The following is a 19,429-nucleotide window of genomic DNA, read 5'->3' on the forward strand; positions in this document are numbered from 1 at the left end:
CAGAACTAATTGGTTTATATAACTCTGCCCCCATCATCAATGCTGATGAAATCATTACTGCTATGGATGAACATAATTGACACCTGCTGTTTCCTTTAAAGTCTGATCTAGCTTATGGTTATTACTTTTACTGTTGACAATTGCTGAATCCACAATTCTTGTTTAGTGATGGTAATTATTATTGAGGGTGTCATAGTAGGGGCTGGGTATTTACTGTAATGCTGTGTATTGTTTGCAATGGTTCTTTCTATTCTTTATTTCTCCCCATTATGTGAGGTGCTGGAAACCTACAGGGACAGTAAAAGTTCACATATCACATATGCACTAAACTCAACCGAAAGACAGCACACCTTCACACACAAATTAATGACACCCAATTTCCAGCTATACTTTAATAAAATAAATACAAGAGACAAAAACCCAAACTACTTCCTAGACTATACAATTCCCACCCCATTCAAGTTGAGGAGATCATTAATACACTAGACATCTTCTTAGACACCTATTGCTGAATTCATGTTCTAGTTCCCAGCTCTTTGTTTTTGTTGTTGGTAATGTTGTTAAATGCTGACCCCACCATTCTTATATGGGTGACAAATAGTATCACAGACATCAAAGTAGACACCAGACCTTTAACACAGAGTTGTACATTTGTTGACAGCCTTAGCACCACTCCTGGCTCCCCCTCCCTCTACAGGGGCTGGAAAAGAGATTGGACACTTAAGGATCCCAGAGTAGAGACCTTGCAGCTAAGATATACATCTCAGTGAAACCACAGTGAATCTCACCCCTACCCAGTCTTATTCCAAATAAAAGAAGTGAGGAGACAAAAACGTCAAACCAACAACAAAGAACCAAAGAGGAAGAACCAGAGAGGGAACTCAGGTCATATCCCTTGGCATCACATATGTCAAAAGCAGAAGCCCCAGAACAAATGAAATAAGTACACACATAAGGACAAGTGTAAAAAATTGGTGGGGGGATGCAGCTCCATTAATGCCCAAGTTTAAAACCTCTGAAAACATGAGGAAATGGGCAAATAAATCTCCTCCCCCAAATCCACAATTCTCCCACAAAGGATCCCACTGATAGAGAGTTAGATGAAATACTAGAGAAAGATTATAAAAACTGATTACCAAAATGTTCAATGAATTAAGAGAAAATCTCAAAAAGGAATTAAGAGAACAATTACATGAGATTAAAGGCCACTTTCATAAAGGACTAAACATAGTGAAAAGAAACCAAGCAGAACTCCTATAAATGAAAGACACCATCAATGAAATGAAAATCTCTCTTGAAGGCATCACCAGCAGATTAAAATGTGTAGAAAATTGACCCTGAGCCCTTAAAGATGGAACTTCAGGCCTTGAAGACAGGTTGGTTATATGATCTTCAGAACACAGAAGGCAATAAAGAAACAAAAAAAGTATAGAACCTGACCAGAACATACAAGAACTCTGAAACCACATTAAAAGATCAAATTTAAGAATCACTGGGATAGAAAAGAACACGGAGATACAAATTAGAAGCATAAGGAACAATTTCAAAGACACCCACAGGCTAAAGGTACAAGGATGGAAAAATATTTTCATGCATTCAGACCATGAAAATAAACAGGATTGGCTACTTTCATATCTGACAAAGAAAATTTGAAGGAAAAATTAATCAGAAGAAACAAAAAAAATGCCACTACATGCTAATAAAGGAAAAATTAAACAAGGACATACAGTGATAGTAAGGATTTATGCCCCAAATGTCAGTGCAACCAAATACATAAAAAATTATATTCCATGATGTTAAGTCCCACATAGACACCAACACAATATTGGGGTATTTTAATACCCTCTTATCACCAATAGACAAGTCATCAAAACATAAAATCAATAAAGCTATTTCCAACCTAAACAACACTATAAATCAAATTGACCTAATGGGCATCTACACAATACTCCATCCCCAAAAAGCTGAATTTATCTTCTTCTGAGATGTGCATGGGACTTTATCCAAATTAGGTCATATTCTAGGCTACAAAGTAAATCTTATCAAATATTTTAAAAAATCAATATAATTTCATTTATCCTATCAGATCATAATAAAATTAAACTGAAAATCAACAGCAGAAAGATAATAGAAATTGTATAAAGACAATGTGGGTATGTTAAATATTAAAGATTAAAGGACACTTTCTACAGGGGCTGGAAAGAGATTGGACACTAAAGGATCCAAGAGTAGAGACCTTGCAGCTAAGATATACATCTCAGTGAAACCACAGTGAATCTCACCCCTACACAGTCCTATTCCAAATAAAAGAAGGGAGGAGACAAAAACTTCAAACCAACAACAAAGAACCAAAGAGGAAGAACCAGATGGGGAACTCAGATCACATCCCTTGTCATCAACACATATGTCAACATATGAACAGTACACTTAAAATTGTTTAGATGATGTTTACTGTGTTTATCATACCAAAATCAAAATAAGCAAATGAAATACAGACACACACACACACACACATATACACACAAATTCAATTTGAATTCATTCCAGTCCAACTTCCTCAAGGGAGTTCTGAGGGCCAGATGTCCAAAATCAGTATCACTGAGCTGAAATCAAAAAAGAGGGCTATGTTCCTTCCAGAAGCCTCTGGGCAAATTGGTCCTTGTCACCATCTTGAGGTGGCTGCCCTCATTCCTTAGCTTCTGCCAGTGCAAATCCGATCTGTCTCCACTGCCACCTTGCTTTCTTCACTTTGTCTTCTTTAACTTCCCTTTTCCTTGATCTTTTTAAATGCCCTGAAATTCACAAAACATATGAATTACTCCCTTTGAATGTACAACGTGATGACAGTTAGCACATTCACACTGAGGAGCAGCTACCTCTATCGATCAAATTGCAAACATTTTCATTATCTATACAGTGCACACAGAGTTGCACATTTAAACCCATTAGTATATAACTGTTTTATCCTATGTCCTCTGTCCAAGGTGATCACTGATCTGCTTTTGTATGTATTCATCTATTCTGAGCATTTTGTTTTTTTTTAAAAAATTATCAAATAGGTGACTTTTATCTAATTAATTTCAATTATCATGATTTCAAGGGTCACCATTACTTCAGCATTTTACGGATACTTTACATTTTTATGACTGAAAAATATTCATTGTATTGATATACCATATTTGTTTTTCCATTCCTCAGATGACAAGTGCTTGATATAACAATTGTGAATAATTCTACTACGAAAATCATGTACAAATATTTGTCTAACTACTTTCAAATCTTTGAGCGCATAATTAGGATCTTAATGGTTGAGTCCTGGTAATTTAGCTTTTTGTGGAACTGCCAAACTGTTTTCCACAGAAGGTGCACCATTGTATACCCCCATCAGCAATACACGAGGTTTGTTTTTTCTCCACATTTTTAACAACACATGTGCCTCAATTTTTAAAAAATAAGTCATGTTAGCAATTGTAAAGTACTATTTCATTGAGCTTTTGATTAGAAATTTCATAGTGACTACTTATATTGTTTATTGGCCATTTGCATATATTCTCTTCCTTTTTTGTTGTTGTTTGTGTTTTATTTATTTATTTATTTATTTTTGTTCTGAGTTTTTTGTTGTTGTTTGTTTGTTTGTTTGTTTGTGTTGTTGTTGTAGTTTTGGCTGGGGCCTCTGGCCTTCTAGCCAGGTTCTCAGGTACCACTGAGCTCCATCCCCAGCCTGGTCATTTGTATGTAGTCTTTAAAGAAATGTTCATTCAAGTCTTTTGCCTATTTTTTAGTAGGGTTGCAAGTCTTTTTGTTGTTAATTTGTGGAGGTTCTTTATATAATCCAGACATTAAAACCTATCAGACATAAAATTTGTAAGGAGTTTATTCCTTATTTTGTAGGCTGCCTTTGCTATGCTTGATACCCAGTGATGAACAGAAGTTTTAAGTTTGGATGAAGTCCAAGTCATCAAATTTTTTCTTTCAGTTCTTACTCTTTAAAAATGTTTTTATGGGTGCATTATAGTTATACATGACAGTGGGACTCATTGGGACGTACTCATAAATGCATATAACATAGCTTCATTTCACTCCCAGTACTTCCCCTCTTCTTCCCTTCTCCACCCTGCTTCCTCTACTCTATTGGTCTTTCTTCTATCTATTTTTTAATTGGTTAATTATATTTGTGTATGAAATCAGAATACACTGTGATATATCCATATATGAACATAGAATAATTTGGTCAAATTCATTCCCCAGTTCTTTCCTTACTTCCCTCCTCCCTCCCTCCCCCTTGCTTTGTGGGAAAGTGCTAGCCTCCAGCAAGTAAAAACTGGATTTCCACACATTCAGGAGCCTCTTAAACTTTTCTGTTTAGCACAGACTGACAGCTCACCTCCCGCAAATCTGAAGCTATAATAAAGTAAATAAGCGTATTCAGTGAAACTCCAGCAACAATGCTCTGACAGTCCATCTCTGACACTCAGCACAACCACATCTCCCACACAGAGGTCATTATGATACACTGTTGGTGTTGGTTCTCATCATTTAGTTTGTATCCTAGAATCCATTACGAAATCCAAAGTCATGAATTTTACCCATGGTTTCTTCTAACAATTTTATGGTTTTTCACTCTTGTTTCAGTTCCTGATATATTTTGAGTTGATCTGGTATTTCCACTTGTCCTAATGTTATTTGTTGATGAGAATGTTTTTCTCCATTGAGTAAAATTGTCATCCTTGTCAAAATTCAGTTGACCATGGACACATGATGTTTTCCTGAACTGTTAATTCCATTCCATGGGTTTGCATAAGCCAGTGCCACATTGCAATGACTGAGGGTTGAGGAGTGCATTTTGAATTTGGAATGAGTGTGTGCTTCTACTTTGTTCTCCTGCAAGATTACTTTGGCTATTGAGCATCCTTTGAAATTCAATACGACTTTTTGTATTGGCTTTTACATTTCTTAAAACAAGCCATTAGCATCTTGGTAGAGATTTCATTTAATCTATAGATTACTTTGGAAATTATTGCCATTTAAAATACTTACTCTTAAAATCAATGAAAATTTAAAGTGTAGGGGTTTTGCACTTCAGCAATTTTTTTTTGTACATTCAAGATATATGTGTGTAGCTTTTTGGTAAAATCCATTTCTGAATATTTGATTGACTTAGATGCTGCTATCAGTGGAATTATTTTGTATATTTTCTTTTAAGATTACTTATGGCCAGTATGTAGAAGTGCAGTAGAATTTGGTCAATAAATCTTAAATCCTGTGATATTACTGATTAATATTATTAGGTAATACTTTTTAAATACATATTTAAGATTTTTATTGTAGAATTTCATGTCATCAGAAAATAGATATATTTTGCTTCTTTCCAATTTAGTTTCTTTTATTTCCCTTGCCTATCCTCTGGCCTGAACTTCTGGTACAAATTTGAGTATAAGTGATGAAAGCAGAAATACTTGCGTCTGATGTTTTTGGGAGATCTTCAGTCTTTCACTTTGGATTATGATCTTAGCTGTGGTTTGTGTATGTTCTTTTTAGCTTATATATGTTCACTTCAGTTTCTATCTTCCTGAATATTCTTTATGAAAAGAAGTGGAACATTGGCAAATGCTTATTCTGGATTACAGAAATGATCTTGTTGCTCTCTTCATTATAATAATATGGTTTATTACATGGATTACTTTTTGTATACTGAAGAACCTTTACATTTTTGGAGTAAATTCAACTCAGTCATATTCATAGTTATGTTTATTCAGGATGGATTTGTCCTGTGAGTGTTTTTTTAACATTGCTTCACTATATTAAACAAGAGTATAATTTTATTTCACTAATGTTCTTGTCTAGATTGGTTATGAGGTTATGCTGACTTTGAAGAATGAGTGAGGCAGTATTTCCAATATATATACCCAGAAGATATAAAACATACATTAAAATAAAAAAATAGTGAAATGAAGAGTTAGGTTAGCTTTATTTGTAATCTCCAAAACTGAAAACAGCATAAATGTCCCTCAATGAGGAAATGTAAAACTCAATATGCATAATAGAGATTACTGGTATGCATAACTTGGTATGAATGGACCTTAGTTACATTACACTAGTTGAATGAAACAAATGTGTAATATCCTAGGGGCATCGTCAAGGATATTATAGGCAAATGTAAAACCAAAAGGAAAAAGTTGATGGTGTTTTCCAGGAGATACAATTGACTATCATGGTTAAGAAAATTTATTATGGGTGATTGTGATAGTGGTTCCATGAATATACATTTGAAAAACAAAAATTTAAAGCTCTATACTAACAAATATGCATATTGGGGTTTCAGTTATATATTAAAGATTAAAAATGAGAAATAATAACACAATTATATTTGTGCACACTTAAACTATCCAGCTTAATCCCATAGGTAGTTTAATTCTTCTTTCTTTACAAAGTGAGATGAAACACTAAAGATTCCCTCATGGGAGAACATCCCAGGAGAGCTCTGTGTATTCATCATTCCCTGCTGATGTACATGCATCTGTCTCTGAAGTCTGACAGAATTCCAGGTGTTTATTTTAGAGGCTGGCATGCAGTGCCCCTGTGGTCATTATTAATTCATCTGAATATTATTATCTGGGAGTACAGGCAGGTTTTCTTCCAGCCACAAGCCTTGCTGTGAGTGCACATGGTCAAGAAAAATACCCCAAGATTGAAATTATATTGATTGATTATGACACAATAACCACTAAGCTAACTGTGTTTAAATTTTATTATTTGCAAACATACTACTGTGGATGATATTGAAGATGTAACATTATAATGTTTCTTTTACAGAAAAGGAGGAGGTGAGTCCTCCACAGACACAGTAAGAATGCATGGTAGATTCAAGACTCACATGCTTACTAGTCTTTTCTCCATGTGTCCCTTCCTGCCTTAGGGACCTCAGAATCTTTTGACCACCAGAGAGATGCTCCCACCATGTGTTTTTCCATGGAAGAATTTCTGGCTTCAAACTCTGTTCAGGACTATCATTTGTGTTTGAGGAGGGAAGTAAGATTCTATAATCAATATGAACGTTTTGAAAATTGATGTTCATGAGAGGTAGTGGGGCAGCTGGACCTTTTATGAGTTACGTGAGCACAGAAGTTGGGAGAGTGACCATTTTTGTAAAACACTGAGGTGTGGCTGGAATATACATATCAAAAGGTCAGCAGGAAAGAGTTTAGTGATATTTATCAAAGGTCATCTTGCTGCTTTCTAAAAATATTTGTTATAGATCAAACTCTGAATGAATATATCATAATCTCAATTTGTTTACAACCTGGTGGTCTCTCACTAGAGAGTAAAGGGCACAGAGAGTGCAGTGGCCCTTCTTTAAACAGGAAGGGACTTAATGAGTTAGCAATATCTTAACTTCATTGTAACATTCTGACCATAATCCATACTCAGTCTTATTATTTTTGGCAAGTCTACAAATACTGATGTGATGCAGCTAAAGTTACAGGCTTTTGATTAAGATTCAACTCAGTTTAAATGTCGATTCTTATATCTCTCTCAATCTACTTTTGGAATGTTAGAATATCACTAAACTTCACAAATTCTCAGTTGCCTTAATAGTAAAATAATAATAAGAAGAATACCTATGTATACAGAGGTGCAAATAGAATCACACAGGTACTTACATGTAAAGCTCCCATCATGCATTGCAGAAACTCTGTATCAAAAGTGTTATGTATGTTAAGGTCAGTAGTCATAAAGCCCGCATGGGTTGGACTTGTAAAGTTGCAAAGAACAGGATGCGAATGATAGGGAATCATTGCTAGCAGGCAACGAGTATTTTCAAATGTCTCAAATGGAAGGAGATCCTCATGGTTTCACAAAATACATATACGATGGTGTGAGAGGGAAGGGAAGAAAAAAAGAGAGAGAGAGAGATAAGTGTCACAGTTGAATGGGTAGAGAGGTGATGGGAGGGGAAGGGAGGGGAGGGGGGAATAGGGAGGGCAGCAGAATACAACTGACACTAGGATTGCTGTATGTATACACATAGATGTATAACCAATGTGATCCTGCAAGCTGTACACATGGAAAAATGAGAATTCCTACCCTATTGGAATCAAATGTACGATATGTCAAGATCATTGTATTGTCTTGAGCAACTAATTAAAAAAAAAACAGAAAAAAAAAGATTTGTGTGCATGAAAAAAAGTTTTAAAATATGGGGTCAATGTACTGAAAAATAAAAGATTTTAAAGTTGGAGCTTTCTGCTGAATGTTTTCTCTGATATAAGGAGGCTGATTCATAGTGGGGTTGGGAGGGAGAGTAAGGGAGGATTAGACAAACTTTAGATAGGGCAAAGAGGTGGCAGGGGAAGGGAGGGGGCATGGGAGTAAGAAAGACGGTGGAATGAGATGGACATCATCACCCTAAGTACATGTATGAAGACATGAATGGTGTGAATATACTTTGTATACAACCAGAGATATGAAAAATTTTGCTCTATATGTGTAATATGAACTATAATGTATTCTGCTGTCATATATAAAAAATTAGAATAAAAGAATTTAAAAAAGAAAAAAGAAAGCAGGAGCTTTCCACCAAAACAGATTTGAAGGCTAAAGAAACCCCCCAAAATATGAATATTTGACCATTTATATGTGTGATTAATTATAGGTTTATAGTAAGGAGAAAATAAACACTCTTTCAACTCAAGAGAAAATACGGACTTCAAAGAAATTAAACAGAAGGTGAACTCACATGGAATGCCCAAAGCCTTCAACTCTATGGGCGGATCATGGACAGAGTGTAAACAGAAGGCACATAAAATCTCAGTGGAATTGGTGGACTAGTAAGAAAAGCACCTTGAGGATAAGGTTTTCAGATGGATGACCTCACCCACCTGTAAAGACCTCCATGTTGGCACCCACCTTTCTCAAACCACAGAAGGACCCTAAGTCCATCCTTGTAATGACAGTATAGATAGAACTTTTTAGGTAAACATTCAGAATTTACTTGTGTTTCATGTATCACCTAAATTTTCACAATAGTGTGCTGAGGATGTAGAGTCAATAGTATCTTCATTTTCAGATAAAAGAAAATCTGGTTCAGGGAAGTTAGATTATAGCAGTGATTTGTAGCTTGTAGATGTAGGGTTGATGTGCACCTCTGCCCAGAGACCAGCCCTGCACTGAGGCTGTGCTCTCTCCTACCAGAACTGTCTCCATGGTCCCCGTTATCTCACCGCCTCCACCATGCATACATCTCAGGAGACTGCTGCAAAATCCCAAACACTGAGCTTGGACCAATGGAGACAATGAGTAATTGTAAATTGCAACTCACTTCTAGTTTAATTTAGGCCATCGGTCATGGTAACTAAAATGTATGGGACAAAAGCTTTCCAATTAATACTTCTATAAACATACATACATTACTCAGGCTCTGGTGTCACACAATCTAAATTAAATTAACAACTGTCCAACTTCATAAACTTGTTGAGAAATCAGGGACTATAGATACAGTGTCCAGAATCCAGACAAGTTTCTGGCACATGAGGTATACAGAAGGAATTTATGCCTTCACCAAGACAGGAAAACAGAAACTGACTGACTTAAAAATTCCAGAACTGTCATGTATAATCTAATAAATTTTTAAAATCTCAGCTCACACAGATATCAAATTCATAAATCATGAACATGATCCATGTAGACTCCTCATTCAACATTCTGGAGCTGTAGAGATAAGTAATACACTCAATTATATTGTTAAGCTCATTTTTAGTTATGAGAAATTTGAAGTACATAGTGTGGCTACAGTAATAAAATAATGCACATGGTACATAAACATTCCGATCTCACTGCAGTCTCTACTATGTTCAGTGCCCCATTTTTATTTCTCTTTGTTACAGGGCACCTCCTAATTCCCCAGCAACATTGATGGAGAACAGAACAGAAATAACAGAGTTCATCCTCCTAGGACTCACCAGTGCCCCAGAACTACAGGTGGCCCTCTTTATCATGATCACCCTCATCTACCTCATCTATGTGGTTGGGAACCTGGGGATGATCATACTGATCCTCTTGGATTCTCGTCTCCACACTCCCATGTACTTTTTCCTGGGTAACCTGTTTCTGGTGGACTTTTGCTACTCTTCAGCTGTCACTCCCACAGTCATGGCTGGGCTCCTTCTAGGAAACTGCAAAATTTCCTACAATGCCTGTGTTGCTCAGGCCTTCTTGTTTGGAGGATTTGCCAGTGTGGAAAATTTATTCTTGGCCGCGATGGCCTATGATCGCTATGCTGCAGTGTGTAAGCCCTTGCACTACACCACCACCATGACAGCACGTGTGTGTGCGTGTCTGGCTGCAGGCTGCTACCTGGGAGGTTTCCTGAATGCCTCCATCCATGTTGGGGAATCGTTCAGTCTCTCCTTCTGTCAGTCCAATGTGGTGCATCACTTTTTCTGTGATGTTCCAGCAGTCATGGCTCTGTCTTGCTCTGATAGACACGTCAGTGAGCTGATTCTTGTTTATGCAGCCAGCTTTAATGTCCTGTTTGCCCTTCTAGTCGCCTTGGTGTCCTACCTATTCATATTCATCACCATCCTGAAGATGCGCTCAGTTGCAGGATATCAGAAAGCTTTGTCCACCTGTGCCTCCCACTTCCCTGAAGTCTCCATCTTCTATGGGACTGTTATCTTCATGTATCTATGACCTAGCTCCAGTCACTCCATGGACACAGACAAAATTGCCTCTGTCTTTTATGCTAAGGTCATCCCCATGCTAAACCCAGTGGTCTACAGCCTCAGGAACAAGGAAGTGAAAAGCACATTCAAAAGAGTTACTGGAAGCACTATTTCTTGAAGACAATGTGCTTTTTGCAATATGTTCTTTGCTCGTTGTCAAAAATTGGCTCTGTGTATGCATGACTTAATTTCAGAGTTCTCTGTTCTGGTCCATTGGTCTATGTGTTATGCCAGGAGCACGATAATTTGGTAACTATCACCAAATTTAAAGATGTAACGTATATTCTGAAGTCAGATATTGTGATTTCTCTAGCTTTTTTTTTTTTTTCTTTCCCTCCTCTACATCTCAGGGTTTTTTTTTTTTTTAACTTTTCTCTGTCTTTCGTGGTCCCATCATGTTGGTAGTTTTGAAGTATAATAATTTATGCATATTAATTATGCAAACTAATGGTTTCACTATAACCTTTCCATAAATTCATATTTCATGCTTTGATCTTACTCGTACTGCTCTCTGACAGTCTCCTTACTCACCAGTTCTCTGTCCCTTCCCTAGTAGTTCCTCTATTGCTTTCAGACCATACTCTTTTTTCCCCTTAGCTTCCACATTAAGAGAGAACAAGTAATAGTCTTTTTCTGTGTATGACTTATTTTGCTAACATGATGAGCACCTATCCTGATTCCATACTTCTCTTGACATACCTGCATGTGGTGACCTCCCTTCGGATATATACACAGGAATTGCATAGCTGTATCCTATGGTAGATCTATTTTTAATTTTATGAGAAAGAATTCTACAGTTTTCTCTAGTTTTTGTGCTGATTTATATTCTCACCAAAAATGTGTGAAAAAATTCTTTTTTTTTCTTTTTTTTTTCGTGGTGCTGGTGATTGAACCCAGGGCCTTGTGCCTGCAAGACAAGCACTCTACCAACTGAGCCATATCCCCAGCCAGAGAAATTGTTTTTTTCTATGTTCTTGCTAGCATGTGTTGCTGTCATTATTATTATTTTATTATTTATTTGATCTACTTAGATACACATGACTATAGAGTGTTTTTTGGTGTATTATACATACATCAAGTATAACCTATTCTAATTAGGTCCCCTTTATTGTCGTTATAGATGAAGTTTAGTGTCATTGGTGGTGTATTCATATATGAAGATAGGAAAGTTATGTCTGATTCATTTGACTGTCTTTCCTATAAACATTCTGACTAGGTTGATATGGAATCACAATGTAGTCTGGATTTCATTTCACTGACGGCTAAAACTTTTGAGCATTTTCTCACATATTTATTGATAATTTGTACTTTTTCCAGAGGTGTCTGTTTAGATCATTTTTAGATCATTTATTCTTTTTTTGATTGGAATACTCAATCTTTTATTTATATCTTTTAAAAATATTTTATTAGAGCATTATTGTTATACATGCATGAAATATAATTTGCTCCATTTCAGTATCCAGTGCTTTCTCTTTTCCTCAATTTTCTTTCTCAATTTTCCCCTTCCCCTTCCTCAATTCTACTGGTCTTACTTCTATATATTTATATATATATTTTTAAAAAAATTAGTCCAATTTAGACATACAAAAAGGTGAAACCCTTTGTGATATATTCGTATATGCACACAGGATTGCTTGGCCACTTTCATTACACTGTTCCTCCCTTTTCCCATCCCTCATCCATCCAAATATTTCCCCTTCCTCTGCTCCACTGTTGTTTCTTCTATTTTCATGGATTCCCTTCCCCCTTTCCTCATTATTTCGGTCTAGTTCCTGCATATGACAGGAAAAATTTGATACTTGACTTTCTTTCTTTTTTCAATCTTAGTTCCCTTTTTTTATGGATTTACATTTACAAAAATAATCTTAAGTAAATCTATTAGCTACATTTATGTGTGAATTATAAAACTCTAAATCTAAAAACAAATCTTATATTCATGTTTCTTGAAATAAATATCAGACAGTTTCATTAAAAATATGACAAAATCTCAATTCAGTTCAGGAGAATGGAATATACTATGAACTCCAGAACTAGTCGGTCCTGTACTTCTTATTAGAGGATTGTAGTTACATACAATACTGGGGTTCATCTTTTTTTAATGTTCTTTATTTGTAGATGGACACAATACCTTTATTTATTTATTTATTTATATGTGGTGTTGAGGATTGAACCCAGTGCCTCATACCCACTAGGTGAGCGCTCTAATCCTGAGCCACAACCCCATTTTGACATAATCATACCAACATGCAGTATGATTTGCTTCAATTCAGTCCCCAGTATTTCTCTTTCTCTCTCCCCCCCATTCATTTTCCTCTACTTTACTGGTCTTCCATATAGTTATTGTTTTTAAAATTAGTGTTTTATAAATATACATTCACTGTGAAATTCACTGTGGTATAATAAAGGTGAAATTCACTGTGGTATATTCATATACACACATAGGATAGATTGATTAATTTCATCCCACTGTCTCTCCTTCCTCTTCCACAACCCCCTCCTTCTCATCCACTGATTTCTATTTTCATGGGATTCGTCCCTCCATTATTTTATCCTTATTTTGTTCTGGCTTCTACATATGAGAAAACATTTGACCCCTGACTTCTAGGTCTGGCTTATTTCATGTAACACAATATTTGGCAATTGTGTACATTTGTCAGCAAATTTCATTATTCTTCATGGCTGAGAAAAACTCCAATGTGTGTATATATATGCCACAATTTCCTTATCCACTCCTCTGTTGACCAGTACATGGTTGATGCCATTACTTGGCTACTGCAAAGTGTGCTTCTATAAACACCGGTGTGTTTGAATCACTATAGTATGCTGATTTTAGTTCTTTTAGATATACACCAAAGTGGGGGTTAGCTGTGTCATATGGTGGTTCCATTCCTAGTTTTTTGAGGAATCTTCATAATGCTTCCCAACGTGGTTGTAATCACACCAAAAAATGCTTGAGTGTACCTTTTTCTCCACATCCTCAACAGCATTTATTGTTATTTGAATTCCTGACTGCCTTTCTAAATGGAGTGACATGAAACGTCAAGGTAGTTTTGATTTACACATCCATGATTGTCAGAGATGTTGAACATTTTTTTTCATATTTGTTAGGTATTTGTATTTTTGGAAAAAATACCTGTTTGGTTCTTCTATCCATTTATTAATTAGGTTATTTTTTGGTGTTAATTGTAGATAACATTCTTGAATTCTTTATGTGTGTTGGATATTAATCCACTGCCTATCATATAGGCAACTGGCAAAGATTTGGTCTCTTTCTGTAGGTCATCTCTTCACTCTGTGGATTGTTTCCTTTGCTTTGCAGAAGCTTTTTAATCTGGTGTAATCTCCTTTGTCAGTTCTTGCTTTTATTTCCAAACTGTTAGAGTCCTGTCCAGGAAATAATGGCCTATGTCAATATCTTGAGATCTTTCCCCTGTGTTTTTCTCGTCATAATTTCAGATCTTACATTAAGATTTTTGATCTATTTTGAACTGATTTTTTTTTTTTTTTTTGTACAGGATGAGACCTAGGGATCTGTCATGACACACGACTAAACCGGTCAGGGACACTCCAAGTGATTTTTGGGATGACTAAATAAAGATACAGACACAGAAAGCACCTTTTCTTTAGGTTCAGTGGCTGCTCCTCAGCCACAGCTCCCACAAGGGGGGGCCAGGCAGGCAAGAAAGAGGAGGAGCATGCCTCAAACCTGGGTTTCATTGGGGAGAAGCCATTCAAATGAGCAAGGGGTAGGGTTACAACAAACAAGTGGGTGTGATCCAACTCCATCCGGTGATGCCCACTCCTACAGCTGGACCTCTCTTATCCCAGTGGAGGTAAGGTCCAATTGCAGTGCAATGGGTACAATACCAGTTCAGTACCTCTTGACTCAGGACTTAAAGCTGTGTACATAGCTCCTGTCCAGAGCAGCTCCTGACAAGGGTCTAGTTTCAAAATTGTGCTAGTGAATATAAAATTTTCCCAGGACTGTTTTCTTTGAAGAGGATGCCTTTAATCCAATGTATGTTTTTGGCACCTCAGTTGAGAAGCAAATGGCTGTAGATGCATGGGTTTATGTCTGTGCCCTATTTTCTAGTTCATTGATCTACATGTCAGTTTCCATGCCAATATTAAGTTATTTTGTTAATGTGCCTCTATAGTATATTTGAAGCCAGGTATTAAGATGCCTCCAGCATTGCTCTGTCTGTGTGAGATTTCTGTGGTCATTTGGCAATTTTGGTGCTTTGGCATCTTTTGAAGAACGTCATTGGTATTTTGATGGTAATTTCACTGACTTTATTGATCCCTATGGACAATATGACCATATTAGCAATATTAATTCTACCAATCCATGAACACAGGAGGTCTTTTCATCTTCTAGTGTCATCTTTAATATTGTTTTTGAGTTTTTAAAATAATTTTTATTGTAGTGGTCTCTCACATCCTTGGTTAGGTTTATTCCTAAGTATTGCTTTTTGGGACAATTGTAAATTGGATTTCTTTCCTTATTTATTTCTCAGTCAATTCATTGTTGGTATATGAACCAGCTTCAAAAATTTGTATGTTGATATTACCCTGTAACTTTGCTGAACTTGTTTATTATCTTTGAGAGTCTTTTGGAAGTGACATAGAGTACTCTAAACACAGAATTATATTATCTGCAAACAGGGATAATTTAACTTCCTTCTTTAGTATTAATATCCCTTTTATTTCTTTCTCAAGCATGACTGCTCTGTGTAAAATTTCAGGTATTGTATTGTATGAGAGTGGGGAGAGTGGGAACTTTGTCTTGTCCCTGATATTAAAGGAAATGCTTTCAGTTTTTCTCCATTCAGTATGATGAGGGCTATAGGGTTTCTCATATCACAGCTTCTATTATGTTAAGGTGTGATCTTTCTATACTTAGTTTCTTTAGATTTTTTTCAGGAAGGGATATTGAAATTTGTCAACATCTATTTAGATCATCATGTTGTTTACATCCTTGATTCTACTTATATGCTATATTACATATACCTTTCCCTGTTATGAAACAGTTTGAGGAGCCTTAACACTAGATATTCTTTAAAAGTATGGTAAAATTCAGGCCTTTCTTGTAGGGAGACTGTTTATTACTGCTTCAATAATATTGCTTGATATTGATCATTTATGTTTTCTAAATCTTGGCTCAATTATGGCAGTTCATACATACCCAGGAATTTGTACTTCTTTTTTTTAGGTTTTCTGATTTATTGGCATATAATTTTTCAAAGTATTCCCTTATGATTTCGTGGATTTCAGTGATACCTGTTGTAATATGCCCTTTTGCCACCACCACTCAAATTTTCTACATTTGGGTCTTCTCCCACTTTCATTTGGTGATGTTTTCTAAGGACTTGTCAAGTTTGTTATCTTTTGGAAGGAACAACTCTTCATTTAATTGATCTTTGTATTTTTTAGTGTCTATTTAATTTGTTTTTTCTCTATTGTCTTTCAAAAATTCTACTGTTTGGGTTTGGCTATTTCTTGTTTTCTAAGACCTGGAGATGCATCATTAGTTTTTTTTTTTATTGGAGATCTTTCTGATTTTTAAAATCTAGGCAATCATAACTGTAAACTTCCCTCTTAGTACTGCTTTAACTATCCCATAGGTTGTGTTTCCATTTGCATTTGTTTCTAGAAATTCAAAACTTTCTACCTTGTTTTCTTTAATAGCCCACTGGTCATTCAAAGTCATTATTCAAAGACAGAAGGATGTCCGTTCTCACCCCTCTTATTCAACATATTTCTTGAAACTCTAGCCACAGCAATCAGGCAACATAAGTAATTTAATGGAATACAAATAGGAAAAAAATAAGTCAAATTATCTCTGTTTTCTGATGACAGGGTGCTATATTTAGAAGATCCGAAAAACTCCACCAGATTCCTACCCTGATGAATTTAGCAAAATAGCACGGTACAAGCTCAAACTGCAACATCTTTTCTACACACCAACAGAGAACCCAATGAAAAGAAATCAGGAGAACAATTCCATTCATAATAACATTAAAATAAATAAAAAGCCTTGGGAATAAATAAACAGGACCAAAGAGGAGGAAGACTTCTACAATTAAAATACATAGAATACTGAGGAGTAGAAATCGAAGAAACCTTGGAAGATGGAAAGACCTCCCAGGTTCTTGAATAGGCAGACTCATTTTGTCAAAATGGTCTTGTACAAAATGTGATATACAGATTCAATGCAATCTCCATCAAAATGCCAATGTCATTCCTCACATATCCATGAAAAAAAGTCCTAAAACTTCACACAGAGGAATCAAAGACCCAGAATAGACAAAGCAACTCTGAGCAATAAGAACAAGGCTGGAGACTTCATAACTTCCAACCTCAAGTTATACTGCAGAGCTATAATAACAAAACCAGCATGGGACTGGCATATAAACAAACACGAAGACCAGTGAAATAGAGGACACCAAGACAAAGCCTCATAGACATGTTCAGCTTGTCTTTGATAAAGTTTCCAAGAAGGAAAAAAGACAGTCTTTTTAACACACGGTGCTTGGAAAACTGGATAGCCATTATTTATAAAATAATGAAGGTCGATCCCTCTCACCCTGCACTAAATTCAACTCAAAGTGCCTGAAAGTCCTGGGTGACCGACCAGAGATTACAACTGATACAACAAAACAGAGGTTCCACACTCCTACCTACCTATAGGTGCAGCAAATATCTTCCTTAATAAGAGACCCACAGCCTAAGAAATAAAACCAAGAATCTATAGCATCAAAATGCTCTTGTGATAACATCAAATGGGAAAGCAGTCTTTCTCTTTATCGTCTTTTGTATTTCCATCTCTAAGCTGTGTTTTGAAAATTAAAAAAATCTAACTTGTATATGTTAATTCTAAGTTCAGTTTTGTATAGTCAATATTTATACTATCCATCAAAGCATTTTATATAATTTTTATATATATTAGTTTCATGATTTTTCATTTATTCCCTTTTAATATTTCATATTTCATGTTATTCATTAAGAATATATATTTTTATGTGTGTATACACACACACACACACACACACATATATACTTATGATGGTACTAAGCATTGAAACATATGCACTCCTATGTCCATTGCAGCACTATTCACAATAGTTAAGAAGTGGAAGCAAAGTACCTATCAACTGATGAAAAGATAAAGAAAATGTGGCATATATAATATACTTTATTCAGCCATAAAGAGCATGTTTCCAAAATTTTGGTGCAATATGGATGGCACTGTAGATCATTAGGCCAAGTAAAATAAGCAAAACACAGAAAGACAAATACCACTGGATGCACTGGTATTCCATTTATATGTGAAACCCAAACAGCTGTTCTCATACAAGTCCAGAGAGCAGTAGGTCCAGATGCTGGGGTGAGTGGGGAGGATGGAGAGATAGAGAAAGGTTGGTCAGTGGGAACTAAGTTGTAGTTAGTTGAGAGCAAGAAATTCTGCCGTGCAGAGCAGGTGATCACACAGAACAGTGAGTGATGTGCTGTAAATGCCAAGAATCTAAAAGAATGGATTTTGAATATTTATACCATAAAGAAATGACAAAATGTGGGGCTGGGGTTGTGGCTCAGTGGTAGAGCTCTCGCCTAGCATGCAAGAGGCACTGGGTTCGATCCTCAGCATCACATAAATGTAAAATGAAGATACTGTGTCCACCTAAAACTTAAGAATAAATATTAAAAAAAAAGAAATGACAAAATGTGAGGAGGTGTGTTTAATTATGATATAAACACTATACAGTGTGTATATGTATAAAAGCATCATGTTACTCTATTAGTATGTACAGTTATGTATCTTTTAAAAATTCATGTAATATATAAAAAGATAATCATACTGTACAAGATAAATTTGTGCAATTAAATAATGATTTATAATTTAAAAAGACAGTTATTACAGCTTGAGAAAGATCACCATATAGACAGTAGTGAATATTTGTGCCATATCACATGGCCTCAGAAGTACCAACCTCTACACTTTAGCACATTCAAATATCATCTTACAAGTACTGAGCTGTAGAAGGCACTTACTGTGTAGAGAATGTAAATTAGACATGAGTGCACATTCCCTTGAATAGGTTTTGTGCTATATAGAGCTCTCTGATAATTAAAAATTACGAATATTGTTCCCTATGTTAGCATATAGAAAGTACTTTATCTTTGTGGCTGATGGAAACTGTCATGCTCTGATTTTCATGAATATTTAAAATAATTTCACTTGTATAATTTATATGATGGAAGTAATTTTCCAAATGTGATCAGGTATTAAAACTTTTAATCTTATAACTTATGTTTTTCTAAATAGTTACCTAATTGCCATGTTACTTGATAGTTAATGAGAGCATTTCTAAATACAAATTATGAGATAGTTTCAAATGATCTAATTGAGGAGGATATTTCCAAAAAATCACCATTTCAAAAAGTGGGAAGGGAAAGAGGGGCTGGAAATGCAAATAACAATATTGCTACAAAGCAGAAAAATCAATGTGCCTCCTGAATTTTTCTAGAAGTATATCTAAATGGCTTTTCTTACTGCCGATAAAAGTATTACCATAAATGGCTCAAAGATTCAAAATATTGATACAATTGAACTCAAAGATCAATTATTTTATTCATTTAACAGATATTTATTGAGGACCTACTATGAAACAAATAATCATTTAAGTTTTACACTAACACTCTTAGAA

General features: G+C 35.5%; 1 long non-coding RNA gene and 1 pseudogene across 1 annotated transcript in view; one reads left to right on the top strand and one right to left on the bottom strand.

Annotated features, from left to right (window-relative positions):
- Positions 1-212: 212 nt before the first annotated feature.
- LOC125612118 overlaps positions 213-19,429 on the bottom strand; it is a 40,428-nt gene continuing 21,211 nt past the window's right edge. The window contains exon 4 of the long non-coding RNA XR_007342439.1: positions 213-2,792. This is a non-coding gene — a long non-coding RNA (uncharacterized LOC125612118). The remainder of the gene's footprint in view (positions 2,793-19,429) is intronic.
- On the top strand, positions 9,129-12,169 carry LOC125612117 (annotated as a pseudogene).

The sequence above is a fragment of the Marmota marmota genome, unplaced genomic scaffold (genome assembly GCF_001458135.2).
Source record: "Marmota marmota marmota unplaced genomic scaffold, marMar, whole genome shotgun sequence".
Lineage (NCBI taxonomy): Eukaryota > Metazoa > Chordata > Mammalia > Rodentia > Sciuridae > Marmota > Marmota marmota.